The 6,283-nt window shown below is 41.0% G+C and overlaps 1 long non-coding RNA gene across 1 annotated transcript in view; it reads right to left on the bottom strand.

Moving 5' to 3' along the window:
* Nucleotides 1-580: 580 nt before the first annotated feature.
* LOC122558674 overlaps nt 581-6,283 on the bottom strand; it is a 16,202-nt gene continuing 10,499 nt past the window's right edge. Inside the window, exons 2-3 of the long non-coding RNA XR_006314219.1 lie at nt 1,232-1,297; nt 581-812 (exon numbers count right to left, since the gene is read on the bottom strand). This is a non-coding gene — a long non-coding RNA (uncharacterized LOC122558674). The remainder of the gene's footprint in view (nt 813-1,231; nt 1,298-6,283) is intronic.

The raw sequence follows: 6,283 nt of genomic DNA, 5'->3' as shown, positions 1-6,283 counted from the left end.
TTTTCCAGCAACACATTTTCAGCTCTGATCTCCAGCATCTGCAGTCCTCACTTTCTCCTCTACCAAGTGGGAGCCAAAATAAGTCACTTGACCCCTTTGAGCCAGCTTAAAAAGATTATGGCTGATCAGTTTTGAGTTTTCAATTACATATTCCCATTGATCTTGACAACCTTTGATTCTTGCACCTAACAAAAATCTATTTATTTCCACCTTAAAAATACTCAAAGACCCCACTCCTGCTACCTTCTGAGGCAGAGATTTCCAAATATGCAGATTACAAAATATTCACAATGTGACCTCACTAATGAACTGTACAACTGAAGGGTAACATCCTTATTTTGATGTTAAATTCCTTTCGTAATAAAGGATTGCATTCCATCAGCTTTCTTAATTGAAAACTGAAAGAACTGTAAATGATGCTGTAAATCACAAACAAAAACTGCTGGACAAGCTCAGCAGGTCTGGCACCATCTGTGGAGAGAAATCAGGGTTAATGTTTCAGGTCAAGTGATCTGATTAACTCTTGAATTCTCTCCACAGATGCTGCCACACCTGCTGAGATTTTCCAGAAATTTCTGCTTTCTTAATTACTTGCTTTACCTGCATACTGACTTGTTGTGACACATGCACTAAATCATCTGCACTTTGGAATTCTGCAGTCATTCTCCATCTCAGTAACACTTTGTTTACTCCGTCATGTGTTTGTGTTTCACATTGACATCGATGTGACACTATCTCCTCAGATAGGTGAACCTCCTCTGATGTCTCATGTGGTTCTGATGTCAGCAGTCACAACTCATCCACTACTGGTCCTGTGGAAGAGACAAGACTGTTGTTATCAACGTCTGCATCCATGCACATCTTCCTACCTGTCCTTAACCAGGACCAATGAGGTGCTAGTTCTAACATTCAGCAGAATGAATGATGCCTGTGACCATATCTTTACTCATGATCAATGGATTCTGTGCCTATCTTGTACTCTACAATAGACAGAGTTGCTAAAACCCATCTAATCTTTATAGCTTCTAGCCACATCTGCATTGAGAGTAATGGAGAGCATACCACGTCATGTGTGTCTCCACTTCTCCTGTAATGACAAAAGTAGACTGTGACCAGAGTTTCTTTTTTTAAAAGTTCAAACCTTTTCAGAGAGCTCATCAAGATGTTCTTTATCCTATAGTGACAGAGTCAATCTCAGCCAATGTGAGAGAGAGCCGACAGTTTCACGTACCTGTTTTCCATCTTTAATGGGTGGTACACCATCAGAAAGAGCAGGGACAGTTTCCACCTTTAGTTTCTGAACAAGCAAGTGTAAATGAAAATAGATCATTCAATGACAATAGAGAGGTCAAATAGGATTGGAAAAGATGGAGATAAAAGTAATGAAGGAAGAGATTTAGAAAATTATAAACATTTTTAACATTCAAATAATAATTATAATCTTAAAGAATGTGAATCTACACTTCTAAAGTTAATTTTCAGTTCCAGAATAATGTTGTGGTTAGTAATTAAGATTTAACACACATTTATAAATGTAATCGCAATAGAATAGACCAGCACAAACTCCTTCTGAACAATTTAGTGGACACCTAACAGCCACAAAGTCACGACTTGCAGTTTGTTTCAATGCTGAGTCTCAGCACAAGACATTCTTATCATGAGGCTTCTGAAAGAACAGGCAATTCAAAAGCTACCTTCTGTATTTCTATTTTTAACTGCATGTATGGTCATGAGAGGTGTAAAATACTCCAAAATAACCCTGAACCCAGTTGCCTGGCTGCAAATTCTGTTGTAAAATTCCAGCCATGTTGACTTAGTGATTTGTGAACCTGTTTGTGTATCTTCTGAGCATATTTATGGCTTTCTTTTAAGCATGTCTGTCAAGGAAGCAGCTGGCACAGGAAGCCAAACAAGAGGCCTGAGCAGGGCACAGGCAGAGAAAATGATGCCACAATTTCAGCTGGTCTGACCTTTAAGGTCTCTTTGCAAACAATGACCTTAGAAGACACAGATTGCTCTGGCATGGCAAGTAACCTGCCCAACGCTGTGAGAAGCAGGTGAAATTGATACTGAGTACTTAACTGTTAACTCTAGGACACATAGCAAGAATAGCTTTAATTACAGGGGCAATTACAGGTAACACTCCAGTCGCCGTATCTTTTATCGGGAGCATCCGGGGTTCAGTGCACCATTCAACTTCAAAAAAAGTAATGGCTCTGTAACAAATCATTCACATGGCCCTTTGATTGAGGAGCTACTTGCTTGAAATCATAGAGTTGATTTTCTTAACTCAGAAAGGCATATACTCATTGGAGTTTGGAGAGATGAGGTGCAATATTATTGAAACATAAGATTCTGAGGGAGCTTGACAGAATTGATGTCGGTAGAATGTTTTCTCATGAGGGAAATACAGAACTGGGGGCACAGGTTAAAAGTAAGGGGCATCCATTTAAGCCAGAGTTGAGAAGTTGAGGGTAATTTGACCTTGGAACTCTCTTCTCCCTTGAGCAGTAGAGACTAGATCATTGATTATCTTCAAGGCTGAGTTAAAGAGAGATTTTAGGTGTTTAGGGGTAATAGGGGCCAGGAAAGAAAATGGAAATAGAGCCACAATGCCCTGATGTTACTGAATAGCACAGAACAGTCAAAGGATAGTTTGACCTACTTATGTTCCTATTCTTAGGATGTTAGTGTAAGCAAGGCTGGATTTGGCAGAAATAGAGGATCATGACAACGTTTTGCCTTAACGTGAGAATCCTTTACAATTGGTCAAGTATTATCTGTACATACAGGGAAGAGAAACCCTTCCTAAACAATTTTTTTTAGATTAGATTACTTACAGTGTGGAAACAGGCCCTTGGGCCCAACAAGTCCACACCAACCCGCCGAAGTTCAACCTACCCAGACCCATTCCCCTACATTTACCCCTTCACCCAACACTACGGGCAATTTAGCATGGCCAATTCACTTAACCTGCACATCTTTGGATTGTGGGAGGAAACTGGAGCACCCGGAGGAAATCCACGCAGACGCGGGGAGAATGTGCAAACTCCACACAGTCAGTCGCCTGAGGCAGGAACTGAACCCGGGTCTCTTGCGCAGTGAGGCAGCAGTGCTAACCACTGTGCCATCGTGCCGCCCAAATATGCTTGCCTTTATTGGTCATTGTATCGAGTATAGGAGTTGGGAGGTCATGTTGTAACTGTACAGGACATTGGTTAAGCCACTTTTGGAATACTGTGTGCAATTCTGGTCTCCCTGCTATAGGAAGGATGTGAAACTCAAAAGGGTTTAGAAAAAATTTACAAGGATGTTGCCAAGGTTGAAGGGCTTGAGCTATAGAGAAAGGCTGCATAGGTTGGAGCTATTTTTCTCTGGAGCATTGGAGGCTGAGGGGTGACCTTAGGAGCATGGACAGGAAAAATAGACAAGGTCTTTCCCGGGGTGGGGGAGTCCAAAACTAGAGGGCATAGGTTAGGTGAGAGGAAAAAGATTTAAAAGGGACCCAAGGATCAACTTTTTCACACAGAGGGTGGTGTGTATATGGAATGAGCTTCCAGAGGAAGTGGTGATGGCTGGTACAATTACAACATTTAAAAGGCATCTATATGGGTATATGAATAGGAAGGGTTTAGAGGGATGGGGCCAAATGCTGGCAAATGGGACTAGTTTAGGATATCTGGTCAGCATGGATGAGTTGGACCAAAGGGTCAGTTTCCGTGCTGTACATCTCAATGACTCTAAATAGTCATTGGAATTTCTTTGAGGACATCACAAAGCAATGTAGGGGTTATTGATTGCAACCTTCAAAATTGTGAAGCTCCAACTCCCAATCTTTCTTGAGTATTGTTGCGATGCTATAGCAACTGAATTATCTGTATCACCTGAAAAATGTGCCCATCATTTAATAGGTTTCTGTCCATGCTGGAACCAAACATTTTTCAAAATTCATTAATGACATGTGGGTATCACTGGCTAGGCCAACATTTATTGCCAATCCCGATCTGCTGTTGAGAAGGTGGTGGTGAGCTGTGTTCTTCAAACTCAGCAATCCATGTGATACAGTTATAATCCCAGTGCTGTTAGGATGGGAGGAGAAAGGATTTTAACTCAACAATAGTGAAGGAATGGTGATAGTTTCAAATTGGGATGGTGTATGTCTTGGACAGGTGGTGGTGTTCCGATATAGGTACTGCCCTTGTCCTTCCAGCAGTGGAGGTTGCACAGTTGGAAGGTTAACAAGGAGCCATGGTGATTTGCTGCTATGCATGTTATAGAAGGTATACACTGCTGCCATTGTACATTTGTGGTCCTCGGAGTGAATTTTAAAGGTGTTGGACAAGGTGTCAATCAAATGGGCTGTTAGTCTTTCTCAAAGTCATATATAAAAATAGGTTTTCCACAAAAATGTTCTTAGCAGCTAAAATAATATGTTACCTCAATGTGTGTTTCAGTTTGTTTGGTTTGAAATTTGCATTAGTTATTCAAAGTTAAGAAAGTAAAAGATCTCAGTTGTGTAAGGATTCAAAGTATAACGCTTCATATCTCGCAGTACAGGAACTGAGTAAAAAGCTATTAAGTCAAACCTATAAATTGGAGGAGAAAGGGAAATTTCTCTGGATTATAATTAATTGTTAGTGTTAGTGTTGATAAATAGATTGGATTTAGCTTTGTTGGATATTTGGAAATCTTTCAAACAGTATTATATTTAAATTGTTTGCAGTGTTTTATTTTAGTTTTATTTCTTTCACGTAAACTTCTATTTTATTTTTAAAAACAAGTATGCTTATGTTTCAATGAAAGACTACCATATTAAATAAAACATAACAAGCCAAATTTTATTCTGGGATTTGTCTTGTTCAATAGTAACATTAGTTGGGACCATTAATTGGTATTCGCTGCTTGGAACTTCTATAGCTCAAATGTTACTTGCCACCTATCAGCCCAAACCTGAATATTGTTCAGATCATACCACATTTAAACACAGGATGCTTCAGTATCTGAGGGTCACACACAGTGCCAAATATTGTGCAATCACCGAGAAAAGTTCTACACCTTTGCCTTTGTAATGGGCAGAAGGAGACTGATGAAGCAGCTGAAAATAGTTGACCCTAGTACACTAACCTGAGGAATTCCTGCAGTGGTGTCCCATGGATCAACCTCTAACAATTACAACTATCTTCCTTTCTGTTTGACTTTCACCCTGATGCCATTGATTTCAGTTTTGTTAGGGCTCCTTCAAATCACATGTAGCCAAATGCAGAGGAACTGACCGGGGTTTTTGTGGCAGCAGATGGGATTTAAGGATGGCGCATTGCTTTCCTGGTGCTAGAGTGAAAGACATCGCGGACAGAGTGCAGGAAATCCTCAAGGATGAGGGTGAAGAGCCAGAGGTGGTGGTACATGTCGGCACAAATGATGTCGGGAAGAAGAGGAGGAACATACTACAGCGAGACTTCGGAGAACTAGGAAGAAGGCTGAAAAGCAGGACATCCAAGGTGGTTATCTCCGGTTTGCTTCCAGTACCTCGGGCTAGTGTGGCCAGAAACAGGGAGATAATGGACTTGAACGTGTGGTTGGGGAACTGGTGCAGGAAGCAAGGATTTAAGTTCTTGGATCACTGGGGTATATTTTGTGGTAAACATAAATTCTACAAGAGAGATGGCTTGCACCATAATAGGTTAGGGACCAGTATTCTGGCAGGCAGGTTTTCTACTGCAACACCGCTACATTTAAACTAAGTAGCGGGGGGGAGGGGACAAGCTGGATGTTTAAAAAGGAAATTGAAGGGAAAGTTAGAACAAGAGAAGTCAAGAAAGACAACTGTATTAATGAGGCAGAAAACTCTGAAAGGCATCATGCTGTAAGGTTGAGTGAAATAAGGATAGATGGGAAGGGTGAGAGCAGTAACAAAATTAAAATTACTATACATGAATGCACGAAGCATTAGAAATAAGATGGATGAGCTTGAGGCTCTTTTGGAAATTGGCAGATACGATATTGTGGGAATAACTGAGATGTGGCTTCAAGTGGACAGGGCCTGGGAAATGAATATTCAAGGATACACGTGCTACCGTAAGGACAGACTGATGGGCAGAAGGGGGGGAGTGGCCTTGTTGGTAAGGGACGATATTCAGTCCCTTGCGCGGGGGGACCAAGAGTCAGGAGATGTAGAGTCAGTGTGGATAGAGCTGAGAAATTCTAAGGGTAAAAAAACCCTCTTGGGAGTCATCTACAGGCCCCCAAACAGTAGTCTGGATGTCGGATGTAAGTTAAATCAGGA

Source organism: Chiloscyllium plagiosum, chromosome 17 (genome assembly GCF_004010195.1).
Source record: "Chiloscyllium plagiosum isolate BGI_BamShark_2017 chromosome 17, ASM401019v2, whole genome shotgun sequence".
Lineage (NCBI taxonomy): Eukaryota > Metazoa > Chordata > Chondrichthyes > Orectolobiformes > Hemiscylliidae > Chiloscyllium > Chiloscyllium plagiosum.
This window is presented reverse-complemented; position numbering and strand designations above follow the sequence as displayed.